The 20,465-nt window shown below is 37.2% G+C and overlaps 1 long non-coding RNA gene across 1 annotated transcript; it reads right to left on the reverse strand.

Moving 5' to 3' along the window:
* Positions 1-1,555: 1,555 nt before the first annotated feature.
* On the reverse strand, positions 1,556-10,078 carry LOC116657060. Its single transcript, XR_004311987.1, has 3 exons — positions 10,067-10,078; positions 8,516-8,531; positions 1,556-3,672 (listed from the first exon to the last, which is right to left on the reverse strand). It is a non-coding gene; the product is annotated as an uncharacterized LOC116657060 (long non-coding RNA).
* Positions 10,079-20,465: the final 10,387 nt, after the last annotated feature.

Here is a 20,465-nt window from a genome sequence, read left to right on the forward strand (position 1 = left end):
GCCTGCTGTTAACTTAGGCTCTGTATTAAGCACTTTATTTTCACGGTTTCATAAATCTCTAAACTACTCATGCATAAGTACTACCATCCCCACTTACAAATGACAAAACTGATGTACACAAAATTTAATCTTTGCCCCAATTTACATGAGTAGTTACTGACAAATCCTGGATTTGAAGAGAATCTATAACACCAGCTTAGAGCAGCCATCACAACACACTAGCAGTCAACTGTCCCCATCACAGGCAGGTACAGAACCATCACCACTCAGTGTATCATCTAACCAGAAAGTAAGTCAGACAAGGAAACCAAACATCTTTATAAAACTTTCTTGGAAGCCAAAGAGAGATGCTCTTTATTCACCACCCACTCTATTGGGACCTATCAATAGTCTCTAATTCAGTAAAGTATGTTTAAATATCTTAAGAAAGGAGACACTTACTGAAGTCATGTAGCAAGTGCTTGTGCATCAAGAGGGTCTTGATGGAAAAAATAGTGAAATCTCTGAGAGAATCACCACATATCCCGAACTGCACCCTGAACTGCTCCTGCCCAAGTCATTGGTGAGGAGGGGAAACGGTGTTGAGAAGTGTTTGGTTCTTTAGAATTCCATGATTCAACACTGGAAATAAGATCTAAGTCCTTTATAAATGGAATAAGGTTTGGTGTGATACATATGCTAAAAATGTGAAAAGGACACAAGGAATTATATTCAATATCTTGTAGTAACCTATAATGAAAAAGAATATGAAAGGGAATACATATATATATATGTATGACTGAAACATTATGCTGTACACCAGAGGCTGATGCAACACTGTAAACTGACTATGGACCAAAAAAAAAAAAAAAGCAAGTGAAAAGATATATCTCATTTTTACATCCTTAGAGGAGATTAATTAAAATTGATTTAATATCTTATAACAGCTCAACTTGGAGTGACTTACGATTTGTAAGAAAGGCTATATTTAGTTCAAAAGCAGGGTCTACCAAAATTAAACTTTGTATGTGAATAAAACTTACAGAAAACAGTCATTTTTGTTAGCATTTGATTAAATCAAAGAATCTCCTTATCTATGAGATATGAAGTAGGAAAATATGAATTTTAGAATGCCTTCTGGTTTCATACAAACAAGTCTGGCTCCTGATTTTTATTCAAATGGAGATTAATAACCTTACTACTCAGGAGTAATAACCACAATGACACCATGACCAAGTTAAAAGGGCATGCAAATGTAGATAACATTTTCCTTTCTAAATGTCTTTTTCTTAGTGATTGCATCAGAAACTTCACATTTCACAGAACTGGTATCCTTGTTTCTAGTGTGTATAAATGTGTTTCATCTCTTTTAATTTCATTTTCCAGAGAATGAAAATTCTTAACCTCTAACCAGAAACCTAATAGCATTTTATTTATAAGAGGCAGTGAGAAGACCCACCAATATGCATGAATACTATAAAACCAAATGGCTGAGAATTTGTTTTTAATGACAAAGAATTAGTAGAGTTATTTTTAAGCCTCATGGTAACTGAGGGCCAGGTTTAAATGCACTTACTATCATATAATTATAATAAAATAAAATTTAGAATAAATAGCCTAAAGTACAAAAGGGAGAGCATATGAAGTGTCTTATAAAATCCTGCAAGTTCATACCCTTTTTGATGTATATATTCCCATTACATTTGATTTTTTAGTTCCATTAACTCAAATATTGGTAGAAAAACAAATACAGATTTGTGAATTATAATCTCACCCAGAATGTCAGCACTGCTTTGCAATCACTTATCTCTACTGTCTCTCTCTCTCTGGTATGCAAGAGAGGACAGATCTCTAAACAATTCTTCCTTTGGGTTCAACATCATCATTTCTTTATGTACTTTCCCTTGATTTTTTTTTTCAGTCTCTCTCATTGGATCTTCTATATGCAGAGTTTTCAATGTTTATGTTTCCTAGGATTCTGGAACTGGAACTCTTTCCTATTCCATGCTCTTTGGGAGCATGCTATTCCAAAAGACCTCCAGGTGGCTTCACTTATCTCCAAACTCCATACAGGCACACTGGCTTCCCTACTGCATTCCATTTACATTTTAAAATATCAATCTCCATGTAGATGTCCAATAGAAACCTACATTTAGCTTTAAATCTGTATACCTGTTCCTACACATGTATTTTCTAGCTCAGTTACCTCATGACTCAGTTGACCAAGTTATAAATCTCAGAGTTATCTTTGGCTCTAAAACCCCCAGTAATCCAATCACAAAATTGATTTTGGATCCAAAATATCTTTAGAGTATGTTTTTATTGCTCCCATATAGGACAAACCTTTTCTATATGTAATCTAGTCTCTTTCTCACTGGTCCTCTTATTACCACTTCTCATTCACTATTTTATTCTTCTGAATTGATGCTAAAATTGTATTATTGAAATTCAAATCTAAGCATGTGACTCATTAAGGATCTTAGAAATAAACAGTTACATTATTATGTATGAATTCAGTAATTTTCCAAAGAAAGAACCCTGGGCCATGTGGTCTTTCCTGGAACACTGAAATGCATATTTGTAACTCTAAATCAGGTTGAAGATTGAACTATAAACAAAGAGAAGTGACTTTAAAGCATATAGGTGATAAAATATGAAGTGAGCATCTGAATGATAACATTAGTCAAATTTATAATGCTGAAGACTGAGTCTAAGATAACCCCTGGGGCTAGAGTCAGGTTTGTGATTCTAGTGAGGCTTTTCAGGGTGAGAGCTCATGTTTGTGTTTGTTTCCTATTGCCACTGTAACAAACTACCACAGACTTGTTGGTATTAATAAATCATACATTCATTATCTTACAGTTCTGGAGGCCTGAAGTCTGAAATCATCAGATACATGAGCTGACATCAAATTATCAGCAAGGATGCTTCCTTGTGAAGGCTGAGAGGGAAATCCAATCACCTTGCCTTTTTCAGCTTCCAATGGCCTGTGTTCCTTGGCTTGTGCTCTTTCTCCGCCTTCAAAACACATCTTCCAGTTTCTGCTTTCCTCATCACATCACCTTTTCCCCTTTCATAGTCAAATCTCCCTCTGCCTCCCTTTCATCAGGACACTTGTGATCACAGGTAGGCTCATGAGGGTGTTCCAGGGTAACTTCTCCCATCTCAGGGATCTTTAATTTAATCTCATCTGCAGAGTCCTGTTTGCCCTATAAGGTATCATTCACAGGTTCCAGGATCCAGGATATCTTGGGAGATCATTATTCTGCCTAACACAATGTTCCAGCCCCTAACATAACTTTACACATACACACAGTAATTATGCATATATACGCACACACACACAGCTTTCAATTGTATATGGCCTTGCCAAATCCCTACTCAACCTCAAAACCAGTTTGGTTTCCAGGGTGAGTAGGAATTTGGTATGGCATTACCTCTTCTATGAGGTTTTTAATATACTTCCCTGCCTCCAAGATCATTCCTCTGAACTTCATATTTATTTTTGTGAGGTGATTTGCTTGGTTGCAACTCTTGCTATATTTGAGATTCTTGTACATTTTTATTTTTGCAACCCTAGTGATTAGCACAATAAATAACCCAAGGTATAATGTCACAGTAATACATAATAAAGCTTTGTGTTGTGCACTACATAAAAATTTTAATTGATCTCTAGAATTCCTTGGGTAGTCACTTGGCACACAATGTTTACTCTAATTGATCATATGTAATCAACTGAGTAATTAGTATTTATCATGTACTTACTATGTGTAGGTATTGTGAAATTTTTTACTTCAAGTATAAGTTTATTTGAAGACAAGTGAAGACAATAAGTTGTGAAGAAGTAAAATGTAACTCTTTCAGGTAAATTAATATAAACTATTTCCTAGTTTAAATTTTTTTCTTCTCTATCTTATGTGTACATTCTACTTTATTCCAAAGGAAATAATAAGAGGTAGCAGAAAATTATTTCAAATAATCACATTAAACTTTTATTTTATATGTTTATGTGGATCACAGTTAATTTCTGTTCCCTTCATGTAAAAACTATACATGTGCTAGATACTTTTATTTAAAATATTAAAACTTTGGAGACAATGCTCCAGTGTTGAAGTAAGTCTACAGTTAAACTTCTGCATTAAAAATATGTAGATTACATTTTGGACAATATAGCTTGTTAAAAAAACTAAATTTGATATCAGTAGTTACAATAAAGTGGAGTTTATAATATTTTAATCTCAATGCTGCCAATAACTAGTTGTGTAACTTCAGGCAAATAACTTAATCTTTCAAAATATCCATTTTCTCATCTCTAAAATGGGTAAATATTGGTATTTATTTACCTGATAAATTAGCTTATTGTAAGAAGTAAATAATGCACTGAATATAAGGCATTTAGGTCAATGTCTAGCTTCAATAAATTGTAGCTATGAAATTTCTTCTAAATTGTGCCACAGGGCTGTGGCTAAGTCACAGCTTTCCAATTGCTAAACAATTTTATTTTATTTTAGACCAGAATTAGGACACATTTGACATCAATGAGATTCCCAACCTAATATATAGAAAACAGGGGTCACAATAGGAAGAGCTGGGGGTTATATGTCTCCCTGGATATCTCAATAAAGAGATGAAGTAAGAAGGAGTTAAGGGTTGTCTTACAGAGACATGAATTCTAGTTAACTTAGAGCAAGGCAGAAGGTAGTGTGTTGTCTCTGAAGGATGCTTCCTCACATAATGAAAATAAGCTTAGTTTAAATCTTAGCAACTTTTCTGAAGAAGCAAAACATCTTCACGGTGTCACCAGTTTGCCCCCAATTAATCATCTTCAGTTCTTCCAACTTAAGATAAATGAAGTCTGTATAATATAAAGTCTGAGGACCTAGTGTATAACATGGGGACTATAACTGACAACACTGTATTTAACTGAAATTTGCTAGAAGACTAGAACTTAAAAGGTTCTCATTTTTTAAAAAAGATAAAATGTGAGGTGGTGGTATTGCTAATTAACTATGGATTCCCTTCACAATGTATAATAAGTATGTAAAACCATCATGTTGCACACTTTAAATAATGCAATTTGATTTGTCAATTGTACCTCAGTAAAGCTGGAAAAAAATTCTCGCTGATAAAAAAAGTTTGTATGTTATTTTCTTAAGACACATTTTGCAATTCTCTTCTATGAAGGAAAAGGAATATCAAAAAGTAGTCGAAAAGTTTTACTTTCTAAAAGGCTTAATTACAAATTAATCACTTTTCCAATTTCCATTTTACTAGTGTTAGAAGCGTGTTACTAAAGCATTTATAAAGACATTCTTTCTTAAGGCCAGTGTAGTTTTATTTTCTCCATTTTTTACCATCACTCGAAAATCCTCAACGTTGCATTAATGAGTCAAAAGAGTTGATGTGCTACCAAGGAGGGATATTAATGAAATAATGATTCTAACTCATTATACAAAAGTCTCCCTAATCTTTGATATGTAGCATTACATATTGTCTATTCACATTAACATTTGTCAACATGCTATTATTAGGAAAAGACTTAGTAATATATCATAATTTCAAATTATGTCAGAGTTTTAAACAAAAACAAAAACCTTTGGCTGTTTTCCACCAGTGTTTACCATCTCTTTCCATTCATGAGTATTTTCTTTATGAATAATGTTTGGATATAAAAGAAGCTGTGTAACCACACAGACTTACAATTACTTGCATATAATAATTGATAAAAATAACATAATGCCTTGGTGAAGTACATAAAACCTGCACTTACACTTACTCATTCATTAGCCATGACAAACCCTGCCAGGAGCCCTCTTTCTGACACATCTGTGTGACTATTAACTGCCTTCAGGCTAAAGCAGCTAGTGCGCAATGTCTTCCTCACTAAGAAGTGGCAAAACTCTCTTCTGTTAATCATTAAAAATGTTTTCTCATTTCTTCCTTGCAGGAAAAATCTAGATCCTCTTGAAGTGTTTGGTCACTTCATTTGGAAAGCAGATAAAATGAACACTTAGATGCTACTTTTTCATTATTGTTGTTTAAGTTGCTGTATAAACTGTTAGGGAATAGAAGTTGTTAGGGAATAGTAATCCAAAACAATAACAACAACAACAAGAAAACCTAAGATATAGTCCATACATTTCTATTTTACAATACACTCTATCAATACTTAAAAGGGAACCAACACAGATTACATAGTGAAAAAATAAATTAATGGAATAAAATATTTTTTCAAATACTAATTGCTTCAAACTTTTAGCTCAATTGGAAAGAATGAAGTATTAATGAGCTTTTGATCTTCATAAGAGTAAATTAAATTTACACAGAGTAATCTATGATACCTAGCCACAGATTACACATTGTAATATCAGCTGGTGATCCAGTTAATGCATTCAGTTGATCACCAGGGGTCTCGGTATGGGAGGTTGGATGCTTATTGTAAGTTCATTACTAATAATGTAAAAATAGCTTGAAGTTTTCCTACTCACAGTGGATAAATCATATTTTCATATACAAAAGAATAGGTTAAAAAAAGGTGTTTGGCAAAATACAGCAATCAAGGTAACTGAAACTTTGCTTCTTGGTAAGCACAATAAAAACAGTTACAACTTCAGATTAGTAGCCTGTTCAAAGCTATTTTATCTTATAAAAGTAAATTTATTTTAAAGGGGATTATTTCTTTACTTTCTTTTTCTGTTCATTCATCAAGGAGGTGAAAGACTTATGTACAGAAAACTATAAAACACTGATTAAGGAAATTAAAGACTTTTAAAAATAGAAAGATATCCCATGCTCCTGGATTGGAAGAATCAATATTGTTAAAATGGTCATACTACCCAAGGCAATCTACAGATTTAATGCACTCCCTATCAAATTGCCCAGGACTTATTTCACAAAACTAGAATAAATCATAATAAAATTTATATGGAACCACAAAAGACCAAGAATTGCCAAAGCATTACTGAAGAAAAAGAAAGAGGCTGAAGGAATAACTCTCCCAGTCTTCAGAGAATTCTATAGAGCTAGAGTCATCAAGACAGCACAGTATTGGTACAAAAGCAGACATATAGACCAATGGAACAGAATAGAGTGCCCAGAAATGAACCCACAAACTTTTGGTCAACTAATCTTTGACAAAGGAGGCAAGAACATACAGTGGAGTAAAGACAGTCTCTTCAGCAAATGGTGTTGGGAAAACTGGACAGCAGCATGTAAATCAATGAATCTAGAACACTCTCTTACACCATGCACAAAAATAAACTCAAAATGGATCAAAGACTTAAACATAAGACAAGATACAATAAACCTCCTAGAAGAAAATATAGGCAAAACATTATCTCACATACATCTCAAAAATGCTTTCCTACAGCAGTCTATACAAGCAATAGAAATAAAAGCAAGAATAAACAAATGGGACCTAATGATACTTACAAGCTTCTGCACAGCAAAGGAAACCATAAATAAAACAAAAAGACAATCTACGGAGTGGGAGAAAATTTTTTCAAATGAAACTGACAAAGGCTTGATCTCCAGACTATATAAGCAGCTCATATGACTTAATAAGAAAAACACAAACAACCCAATCCAAAAACTGGCAGAAGATCTAAAGCAAGCAATTCTCCAAGGAAGAAATACAAATGATCAATAGGCACATGAAAAAATTTATGGAGAACAAAAAGTAGATTAATACAGAGCAAAATTATGTATATATGAAATATCTTTTGTCTTAAAATGACTCATTGCTTTAGTTTGAAAGAACCCTTTGCATCCTCAAAAATTTTAAGAAGATAGAAATTATCTCAAGCATCTTTACTGACCACAATGCCATGAAACTAGAAATCAACAACAGAGAAACAAAGGAGAAAAAAAGGAAAGCATTGAGATTAAACAATAAGCTATTAAAAAATCAATGCATCAATGAGGAAATCAAAGTTGAAATTAAAAAATACTTTGAGACAAATGAGAATGAAAGCACAACCACACAAAATTTATGGGACACAACAAAGGCAGTGCTAAGAGGGAAGTTTATAGTAATACAGGCCTTTCTCAAAAAAGAAGAACAATCTTAAATAAACAATCTAACCCACTAGCTGAAAGAACTAGAAAAAGAACAAAAAACTCCAAAAGGCAGCAGAAGGAAGGAAATTATAAAGATCAGGGAGGAAATAAATAATATGGAGATTTAAAAAAAAAACATAGAAAAAAATCAATAAACCAAAAGCTGGTTTTTTGAAAAAGTAAATAAAATTGACAAACCTCTGGCCAAACTCACAAAGCAGAAAAAAGAGAGAGCCCAAATAACCAAAAGAAGAAAGGAAAATGGAGAAATTACAACAAATAAAATAGAAATATAGAATAGCAAAAGAGAATATTATGAAAAACTATATGGAAGCCAACTGGATAACCTAGAAGAGATGGAAAAGTTTCTGGAAACATACAGTCCAGCAAGACAGAATCAAGAAGAAACTCACCACTTGAACAAACTGATCACTAGAAATGAAATAGAAATCGCAATAGCAATAAAAAACCTCCCTACAAATAAAAGTCCAAGACTGGGCAGCTTCACTGGGGAATTCTACCAAACATACAAAGAACTCATACCAGTCCTTCTCAAACTCTTCCAGAACACTGAAAAGGAGTGAAAACTCCCAAACTCATTCTATGAAGCCAACATCACTCTGATACCAAAACCAGGCAAAGACACTACCAAAAAGAATTATAGGTCAGTATCACTGATGAATATAGATGCCAAAATCCTCACCAAAATATTAGCAGAGTCCAACAACACATAAAAAAGATTATACATCATGACCAAGTGGGGTTCATCCCAGGGACACAAGGGTGATTCAACACACTCAAATCAATCAATGTAATACATCACATCAACAAGAGAAAAGACAAAAACCACATGATCATCTCAATCGATGCAGAAATAGCATTTGATAAAATTCAGCACCCATTTATGATAAAAACTCTCAGCAAAGTGTGTATAGAGGGAACATATCTCAACATAATAAAGTTATATATGACAAACATACAGCCAGCATAGTACTCAATGGTGAAAAACTCAAAAGCTTCCCACTAAAATCTGGGACAAGACAAGGATGCCCACTATCACCACTCCTATTCAACATAGTCTTGGAAGTCCTAGCCACAGCAATCAGGCAAGAGAGAAATAAAAGTGATCCAGATTGGAAAAGAAGAGGTAAAATTGTCACTATATGCAGATGACATGTTACTATATATAGAAAATCCTAAAAGGTCCAAACAAAAACTACTAGAACTGATTGAAGAATTCAGCAAGGTAGCAGGTTACAAGACTAATGTTCAAAAATCAGTTGCATTTCTTTACACTAACAATGAATCAACAGAAAAAGAAAGTAAAGAAACAATCCCCTTTAAAATAGCACCCAAAGTAATAAAATACCTAGGAATAAATCTAACCAAGGAGGTGAAAGAATTATACACAGAAAACTACAAGCCATTGATGAAGGAATTTAAAGAAGACTTTAAAAAATGGAAAGATATCCCATGCTCCTGGATTGGAAGAATCAATATTGTTAAAATGGTCACACTGCCCAAGGCAATCTATAGATTTAATGCAATCCCTATCTAATTGCCCAAGACATATTTCACAGAACTAGAACAAATCATAATAAAGTTTATATGGAACAATCAAAGACCTAGAATTGCCAAAGCATTACTGAAGAGAAAGAAAGACACTGAAGGAATAACTCTCCCAGACTTCAGACAATTCTATAGAGCTAGAGTCATCAAGACAGCACAGTATTGGTACAAAAGCAGACATATAGACCAATGGAACAGAATAGAGTGCCCAGAAATGAACCCACAAACTTTTGGTCAACTAATCTTTGACAAAGGAGGCAAGAAGATACAATGGAATAAAGACAGTCTCTTCAGCAAATTGTGTTGGGAAAACTGGACAGCAGCATGTAAAGCAATGAAGCTAGAACACTCCCTTACACCATACACAAAAATAAACTCAAAATGGATCAAGACTTAAACATAAGACAAGATACAATAAACCTCCTAGAAGAAAATATAGGCAAAACATTATCTCACATACATCTCAAAAATATTCTCTTAGGACAATCTACTCAAGCAATAGAAATAAAAGCAAGAATAAACAAATGGGACCTAATGATACTTACAAGCTTCTGCACAGCAAAGGAAACCATAAGTAAAACAAAAAGACAATTTAGGGAAAGACAACTTATGGAATGGGAGAAAAGTTTTGCAAATGAAACTGACAAAGGTTTGATCTCCAGAATATATAAGCAGCTCATACGACTTAATCAGAAAAAGCAAACAACCCAATCCAAAAATGGGCAGATCTAAACAAGCAATTCTCCAAGGAAGAAATACAAATGATCAATAGGCACATGAAAAAATACTCAATGTCACTAATTATCAGAGGAATGCAAGTCAAAACTAAAATGAGGTATCACCTCACACTTGTCAGGATGGCCATCATTCAAAAATCCACAACTGGCAAATGCTGGAGAGGCTGTGAAGAAAAGGGAATCCTCCTACACTGCTAGTGGGAATGCAGTTTGGTGCAGCCACTGTGGAAAACAGGATGGAGATTCCTCAAGACTAGGAATAGACTTACCATGTGACCCAGGAATTCTGCTCCTGGGCTTATATCCAGAAGGAACCCTACTTCAAAATGACACCTGCACCCCAATGTCATAGCAGCACTATTTACAATATCCAAGACATGGAAACAGCCTAAATGTCCATCAACAGATGACTGGATAAAGAAGAGTTGGTATATTTATACAATGGAATACTATTCAGCCATAAAAACAGACAACATAATGCCATTTGCAGCAACATGGATGCTCCTAGAGAATGTCATTCTAAGCGAAGTAAGCCAGAAAGAGAAAGAAAAATACCATATGAGATCATTCATATGTGGAATCTGAAAAACAAACAAAGCATAAATAGAAAACAGAAATAGACTCATAGGTATAGAATACAAACTTGTGGTTGTCAAGGGGATGCTGGGTGGGAAGGCATAGACTGGGATTTCAAAATTGTAGAATAGATAAACAAGATTATACTGTATAGCACAGGGAAATATATGCAAGAACTTATGGTAGCTTACAGAAGAAAAAATGTGACAAGGAATATATATATGTTCATGTGTAACTGAAAAATTGTGCTCTACACTCAAATTTGACACAACATTGTAAAATGATTATAAATCATTAAAACATGTTAAGAAAAATAGAACACTTTGCCATGAAATAGCACATGTTGGAAATGAAGGTGATTATACTTTTACTCTAAACAAGAAACCAACTGATCCTACATTAAAGTACGAGATCCAGCAATTCCATGCCTGGGTATATATATCCAAAAACCAAAAAACTAATTAGAAAAGATTCATGCATCCATAAGTTCATAGCAGCATTATTTATAAAAGCCAAGATATAGAAGCGACCTTAAGTGCCCATCAGCAAATGAATAAAGAAGATGTGGTATATATGTTTGTGTATATATATAAACATACTTATATATCTTATGGAATATTACTCAATCTTAAAAAAAAAGAATAAAATTTTGCCATTTGCAACAACATGGATGGACCTACAAGGTATTATGCTAAGTGAAATAAGTCAGAGAAAGAAAAACAAATACTCTATGTGTTAAATTATATGTAGAATCTAAAAAATAATACTAACTAATGAATATAACAAAACAGAAACAGACTCACAGGTATACAGAACAGACTGGTGGTAACCAGGGGGAGAAGGAGGAGGGGAGAGGCATGATGGGGTAGGGGGTTGAGAGGTACAAAGTACTACATATAAAATGGGTAGGTTACAGGGATGTATTGTACAGCATGGGGAAACACAGCCATTATTTTATGGTGACTTTAAATGGAATACAATCTACACAAATGTTGAGTCTCAGTGTTGTACCCCTGAAACTAACATGATGTAAATCAACTCCTCAATTTAAAAAGAATTTAGTAAATGTTTTCTTTTCATATTCCTTGCAGTAAGTTAGAAGCCAGCACTGCCCAATAGAAATGTAATGCAAGTCACAATTTACCAGTAACTCCATTAAGAAAATAAAAAGAAACAAATAAAATCAATTCCAGTAATAATTATATTTATCCCAAAATATGCAATATGGTATCATTTCAAAATGTGATTAACATTTTTAAAACTTAGTAATAAACAGTATACATTCTTTTTGCTGTACTAAGTCTTGAAAATCCATTATGTATTTTCCACTTACAGAACATCTCAATTCATGCTAGCCATATTTGGCTGGTGGCTACCATACTAGACAGGGCAGATTACATCATTCACACTTCTGATAACTTACCTGCTCTCTTCCTTATTTAAAAAACTTGTGGAAAAGACTTTAAATATTCCCTGTATAAAACAAAGCAACCTTGACATGTGGTGAATATCTTCATTATAAACTGAAAAATAAAGGTTAAGAGATCCATGGTTACATGTATGTTAATGTAACGATACAGTCTTAATTCACTCATGACTTTAAAAGCTTTTTTCATATGCCAAGGATTCACTGTCACTGGGCAGTGTTTTTCAGTATTATCATCTGTGGAATCGAGAGGCTTCTGATGACCCTGCTTTGTGTATATGTACATAAAAGAAATAACAAAACAGAGAAAAAGATCTTATTAAAGATAATTTAGTGGGGAGGGTATAGCTCAAGTGGAAGAGCATATGCTTAGCATGCACAAAGTCCTGGGTTCAATTCCCAGTACCTTCTCTAAAAATTAAACTAACTAACTAAATAAAAATCTAATTACCACCACCCTGCAAAAATTAATTGATTGATTTAATTAAAAGTTAAAAAGATAATTTAGTGCAGGCTTATCAAGCTACAAGAGCTACAATGAATGCCCCTCCCCCACTCATTTAGAGGAAGTCTCACAGTATCTCCCTACATAAAGACTGAAACATAACTCAGAACACTTTCTGATAGTCAACATGAATTTAACACAAAAGTAGATAATTATCTCCCTGGTGTCAAAGCTCTGTCAAAGACGAGCACAGAAAATTTAGTAAAAATGGCTCTGCAACTACCTTTCAAAAAATGCTGAGAAATGATCTTCTCTGTTGGAAATTAACCTGCTTTTATATTCTGCAGTAGGCATACACATTTACAAACCAGGGATTAACTGTAAGCTGGCCACTATACTAAATTTTGTTTCATTGTTTATTTAATCCTCACAGCAACTCTGTAAGCTACTGTTGTTACCCCCATATAACTGATAAACAGATTGAGGCAGAAAAAAAATTGGGGTGACCTAGTAAATGGTGGAGCTGGATAAGACCACAGCCAGCCTGACACACAAGTCCATTATTCTCACTGATGTTCACTACTGTTACCTACATTCAGCAATGACAGTTTATTTCATATTTAAATGTGTAATTTCTAAAAGTACAAAGCATTGCTGTGTAAATCATTCTTTTGAGACCTGGGAGCCAAAAAATAAAAAACAAATAAAATCAGGGTGCCATTGGGGGGAGGGCTAACTGCATATGGACAGACAGAAGGGGACTTTTTGAGGAGGTGGTTGCACCACTCTAGAAATTTTCTAAAATCACCGACTTGTACAATCATAATGGGTGAGTTTTATGGCCTGTAAATTATACCTTAATACAGCTGTTAAATTAAAAAACTGGGATACTGAATTAAGCCTAAAAAACACTTGCATATATATCACACAGAGAACAGGCAAATATTATTTATTGCACCACCTCCCTCCATGTCGCTTCCTTTCCTCGCTGTTTCTGAAAGGATGATTCATTTTTAAAATATCCTTTTTTAAATTTATTCAGCAAATAATTTCTGAGTGTCAACTACGTACCCAGGAGTAGTCTAGACACTTGGAATGTATCAATAAACAAAACAGAAGTCCTGTCCTCACGGAGCTTGGAGTCCAGCTGGGGCGCGGGGTGGAGGTGACAATTCACACAACAGAGCAGAAGAGTAGTGGCACGTTAGGAAAGAGGAACCATGGAAGAAAGAAAAAGGGCAGGGTATAGACAGTCGGGAGGATGGGTGAGGGTGATGGATTATTAAGTATCAGAGCAAGCCAAACTGAGGACTGAGGTTAGAACTAGGACTAGGAGGTGAGAAGGCCCAGGTGGATGGAATAACCAGCGCTGAGGCTAGCACTCACCTCGTGTGTTCCAGGGTGGGGGCAGGGCTGGGGCTGTGGGGAGAGGGCAGTGCAGATCCTGTACGGCCTCGGAGGGCTTTGTAAGGACTGTGGTTTTACCCGGAGTGAAATGGGGAGGCACTGCAGAAGGATGACACAATCTAATTTAGGTTTTCAAAGGCTCACTTGACTGCCAGGTGAGAATGGTCAATATGGGTCAGAGATGAAAGGAGGGGAGCCAATGAGGAGGGCTGTACAGGAGGAGAGGACAGTGGCCCAGGGCAAGGAAGCAGCAGTGGAGGCAGGAGCCATGATGAGAAGTGGCTGGGCTCCAGATAGATATTAAAAGTGGTGTTAACAAGATCTGTTGACAGAAGGCACGTGGCTTGTCAGTGAGAGTCAGAGTGGAGTAAGGCAGGGGCATTACCCACCACCTGTCCTCCCCCAGGATGTGGCATGTGGGGAGGGGATGGCTGGGATTCGGAGGCGGAGAGATGATGAAAGCAGGAGTGGAACTGCTCTGATCCTACAACAACAGAGCTGTAAAAAGCTCGGCTTCAGTTCAACCTGCTCCCTTTCCCGTGTTCCCTCCCACCTACATGACAAACAGAGCACAGTCAGGCACCTTCTGTCCCTGACAGTGAAGACTAGCAGGAAAGGGACCAAGGTAAAATCATGTCTTATGCAAGATCAGTCTGATTATAAACACTATGTTATAAACAGTGAAGAGCACTGTCAGAGTGGGACACTTGTGAGGTGCTCAAACAGGGAGAAGGAGGTTGAGGATCCATTTCTTCCATGTCTTTTATCCCTTCTATTTCTGACCTTTCTTTTGCCACTTTTCCTAGCATTGCCATCACTGGCAGGTAAGGGGGCAGCAATGTGACTTGGCCATGTGGCTGATGGGGCTACATTTCCCAGCACTGGAATGAAAAAGCACTGGAAGAGAAGCAGCATCAGCTGGAAGATGTGAACCGTGGTCCTGGCCTGTGCCCAACACCGACCAGGTGACCCTGGATGAGGGTCTCAGTCTCTCTGGGCTTCCGGCTGTGTAGTTATAAAAGAAAGTTTTCTCATTCCACAAATATATCCAATATGAAATGTAATGTGAAAGTCAAACATAACATCTCACCTACCTGCCTCAGGGAAACCTACAAGCACTCAACAGTATGTGAATGTAAATGCACAGTTAAGAAAATCATTGAGGTTAAATGCTAAACTCAACATAGAGATACACTTTTATGGGTTTTCTAGGCCTTCTTCATTTTCAATTGTAACACTGAATTAAAAGTTATTAGCTATACTCCACACCATCACCCCTGTGAATAAATCAAGTAGGTAAGCACTGCCTGGATGCCTGCTGTTGCCCAATGCTAATAAGCAGGGTGCAGGTTAAGAAGGCTGAACGCAGGAGCCTTCTCCAGTTACCAGCTAAGCGAGGAGGCACATTGGAAACCACCCAGGAATGTTACCAAGTCAGTACTCAAAGCCAAGATTACGGGCTACCGATCATAAACAGTACAGGAATACAAAGAGGAGCTAGAAGGAGTTGGAGTAAATAGGGAAGACTCTATGAAGGGGATGGGGCTCCAACTGGTTCCTGGGGCAATTCTAAGCTGTTTTAACTGAGGACTGGATAGGAAAAGGCTGGAGACTCCTGGCTTTTAATAAGGCACAGGTTACCCTAGGAGGCTAAGGTACATAATGATTGGAACAGATAAGGCAAGGCCAAAATGATCGGGGGCCGAGAATATCTGGCTGAGAGATCTGGTTGTGGTAAGTCTTTGACTTGACTCTAGATGTTGGAGGGTCGAAAACTGTAGGTGGACTGAAAGGTGGGGAGAGAGCATCTGAGTTTAACAGAAGGAAAAATTCATGTATCAGGGATGAAAGCTCTTCATCAGAGTATCAGAAATCAGAATGGACATTTGAAACCAAGAATGTGCATTTCTGGGAGCTGACAAAATGCAGAGGATGGTGCAAGACAGAGAAATTGAAGACCATTCCAAGGCTTTGGGTATCCAGGACCGGAAGAATGATTCTCCCACTGAGTAAGTAGAGATGCTGCAAGTGGAAGTCAGTTCATGAAAAAGATTATGAATTCAGTTTAAGACATGTTGAATCTGACATGTGAGCTAAGAGTAGGTTTTCTCCAAGAAGCTCAAAATTCAAAACTGAAGAACAGGTCTAGAGTCTACGATTAAGATGCAGATGGACAAGACACAATAAATATCCTAAAAGAAAACACAGGCAAAACATTCTCAGACATAAATCTTAGCAACGTTCTCCTAGGGCAGTCTACCCAGGCAATGCAAATAAGAACAAAAATAAACAAATGGGACCCAATTAAACTCATAACCTTCCCCACAGAAAAGAAAACCATAAGCAAAACAAAACAATAACCTACGAATGGGAGAAAATATATGCAAATGATGTGGCTGACAAAGGATTAATTTCCAGAATATATACACAGCTCATACAACCGAATAACAAAAAACAAACCCAACCCCAAAATAGGCAGAGGACCTGAATAAACAATTCTCCAAAGAAGACACACAAATGGCCAACAGGCATGTGAAAAAATACTCACTATCACTATTATCAGAGAAATGCAAATCAAAACTACAATGAGCTATTACCTAACACCAGTCAGAATGGCCATCATTCGAAAGTCCATGAATGATAAATGCTGAAGGTATGGAGAAAAGGGAATCCCCCTGCACTGTTGGTGGGAATGTAGTTTGGTGTAGACTTATGGAAAACAGCATGGAGATTCCTCAAAAAACTAAAAACAGACTTACCATTTGAACCAGCAATCCCACTTCTGGGAATATATCTGGAGGGAACTCTAATGCAAAAAGACACTTGCACCATAATGTTCACAGCACCACCCTAACACAACAGTCAAGACATGGAAGCAACCTAAAGGTAGCAACAAATGACTAGATAAAGAAATTGGTGTATATTTATACAATGGAATACTACTTTGCCATAAAAAGAATAAAATAATGCTATTTGCAGCAACGTGGATGGACCTAGAGAATATCATTCTAAGTGAAGTAAGCCAGAAAGAGAAAGGAAAATACCGTGATATCACTCATATGTGGAATCCAAAAAAAGAAAGAAAAAGGACACTATGAACTCACCTGAACTCAATACAGAAACAGACTCATACACATAGTAAACAATCTTATGGTTACCAGGGAAAAGAGGTGGGAAGGGATAAATTTGGGAGTTTGAGATTTACATATGTTAGCTACATATGTATATAGATGTTTTTAAAAAGTTTTTTCTGTATAGCGCAGAAACCTTCCTATGTTCAAAATCTAGTAATATCCTATAATGGAAAAACCGCTTTGGCTATCGCCTGAGGAAGCCAAAGAAAAGGAAGGAAAGTCAGTTACCCCAGGCTAGAATCCAGTTCTCTGGGAGTCCTTGCTCATGCCCAAACACTGCCCGCTGAGGGCACTGCACCCTCTTCTCAGGAGCAGGCTGACCTGAGGATGCACCTTCAGAGAAATTGGGGCAACAGAGGCCGCCCCCAGGCCAGGCCGTGGGGGAGATGGGAGCAAATCCACAGGCTGGTGCAGGGCAGCCACCCTTCTCCCGCCCTCAAGCTGCCACCACTGCAGTCTTCCCCACTCCCTGACCTAACCGTGCAGGCCTCCAGGAAGCCGGCTGACCTAAACAGGTGAGTCCTGCAACCCTGGGGCAGCAGAAGCTGTCCCAAGGCCAGGCCCCTGGGGAGATGAGAATAAATTCAAGGGCTTGCACAGGGCATCTTCACTCCCGCCACTGCCCCTGACTGAATCATGCCAGCCTCCTGGGAGCAGACTGACCTAAAGACGTGGGTCCAATGAAACTGAGGCAGCTAGGCTGCCCCAAGGCCAGGCCACAGGGGGAGATAGGAGCAAATGACTGGCTGGCAAGGGGTAGCCCCTCTCCTCCTGCCACCGCTACTGCTGGTGCCATCCTCCCAGGCTCCTGAACACACTGAGCCCCTGGTCTTCCTAAACTGGGTATAGAAGGAACATATCTCAACATAATAAAAGCTATTTATGACAAACCTACAGCCAGCATCATACTCTACACTGAAAAGCTGATAGCCTGTCTGCTAACATCTAGAACAAGACAAGGATGCCCACTCTCACCACTTCTATGCAATATAGTATTGGAAGTCCTAGTACGGCAATTAGACAACAAAAAGAAATAAAAGAGATCATAATTGGAAGACAAGAAGTAAAACTGTCAGTATATGTGGATGACATAATACTATATCTGGAAAACCCTAAAGGCTCCCCACAAAAATGACTAGAGCTAATAAAAGAATTCAACAAGGTAGCAGGATACAACATTAACATACAGAAACCAGTGGCATTTATTTACACGAAAGTAATAATCACTTTTAAAACTGCTTCCAAAAAACTAAAAGACTTAGGAATAAATCTGATCTAGGAAGTGAAAAACTTACATGTGGAGACCTACAAAACACTGATCAAAGAAATTAAAGAAGACGTAAAGAAATGGAAAGATAGTCCAGATCCTTGCATTGGAATAATTAATATTGTTAAAATGGCCATACTGCCCAGAGCAATCTACAGATTCCTATCAAATCACCCAGGACATTTTTCACAAAACCAGAACAAATCATCCTAAAACTTACACGGAATCACAAAAGACCCAGAATTACCAAAGCATTATTGAAGAAAATGAATGAAGCAGGAAGGATAACCCTCCCAGACTTCACACCCTACTACAGAGCTGCAATCAAACCAGCATGGTCTTGGTACAAAAACAGACTTATGCATCAATGGAACAGGATAGAGAGCCCAGACATAAACCCATGAACTTTCACTCAAATCCTCTTTGACAAAGGAGGCAAGAACGTACAATGCAGTAAAAACAATCTCTTCAGCAGATGGTGTAGGGAAAACTGGACAGCTGCATGCAAATCAATGATGTTAGAATACCCCTTCACACCATACACAAAAATAAATTCAAAATGGCTTAAAGACTTAAAGATAAGACAAGACACTAAGTCTCTGAGAAGAAAACATAAACAAAACATTATCTCACATATTTCTCAGTAATCTTCTCCTAGGGAAGTCTACCCAATCAACAGAAATAAAAGCAAAAATAAACAAACAAATGGGGCCTAACTGAACTTACAAGCTTCTGCACAGCAAACAAAACCATAAACAAAACGACAAATGGGAGAAAATATTTGCCAATAATGCGACCGACAAAGGCTTAATTTCAGAATATATAAATAGTTCATACAATCTAATAACAAAAAACAACCCAATCCAAAAATGGGTAGAAGACCTAAACACGCATTTCTCCAATGAAGACATATGAATGGCCAACAGGCACATGAAAAAATGCTCAATATCTCTATCAGACAAATGTAAATCAAAACTACAATTAACTATCACCTCCTACCAGTCAGAATGGCCATCATGAATTATAAATGATGGAGAGGGTGTGGAGAAAAAGGAAGCCTCCTACACTGTTGCTGGGAATGTCGTTTGGGGTAGCCATTATGGAAAACTCCAATGCGAAAAGACACCTGTACCCTAATGTTCACAGCACTACCCTATACAACAGCCAAGACATGGAAGCAACCTAAATGTAGCAACAGAAGACTGGTTAAAGACATTGTGGTATATTTACACAATGGAATACTACTCTGCCATAGAATAATGCCACTTTCAGCAACGTGGATAGACCTAGAGATCGTCATTCTAAGTGAAGTGAGCCAGAAAGAGAAAGATACCATATGATATCACTCATGCGTGCAACCCCCCCCAAAAAAAGACACTATGAACTCATCTACAAAACAGAAACAGATTTGCAGACCTAGTAACAGTCTTAACGGTTACCAGAGAAAGAGGATAGGTTGTTATCCACTATATATAAAAATAGATTTAAAAAAAAAGATCCTTCTGTATAGCACAGAAACCTATGTTCATTATCTGGTAATAAACTATGATGGAAAGGCTGCTACATCCACTGAGGAAACAAAAGAAAGGAGAGTGATTTAGGAGAGTGGGCCAGAGCCTAGTCCTCCTAAACTCCTTACAGGCTGCTGACGCTGTCCCCTGACCCAACTGCGCCCTCCTCCCAGGAGCCAACTGACCTGGAAACAAGCGTTTTGTGAACCTGGGGCAACAGCAGGGAGAGGGGCACTGCCCCTGGTGAGCTGGTAGATTTGTCCCCATCTCCCCAGGCACATCCCCAGGTCAGCCGGCTCCCAGGGTGTGGCTGGAGGCAGCGGCGGCAGCGACGGGTTAGGGGTCTGCCCAGGTGA

Source organism: Camelus ferus, chromosome 17 (genome assembly GCF_009834535.1).
Source record: "Camelus ferus isolate YT-003-E chromosome 17, BCGSAC_Cfer_1.0, whole genome shotgun sequence".
Classification (NCBI taxonomy): domain Eukaryota; kingdom Metazoa; phylum Chordata; class Mammalia; order Artiodactyla; family Camelidae; genus Camelus; species Camelus ferus.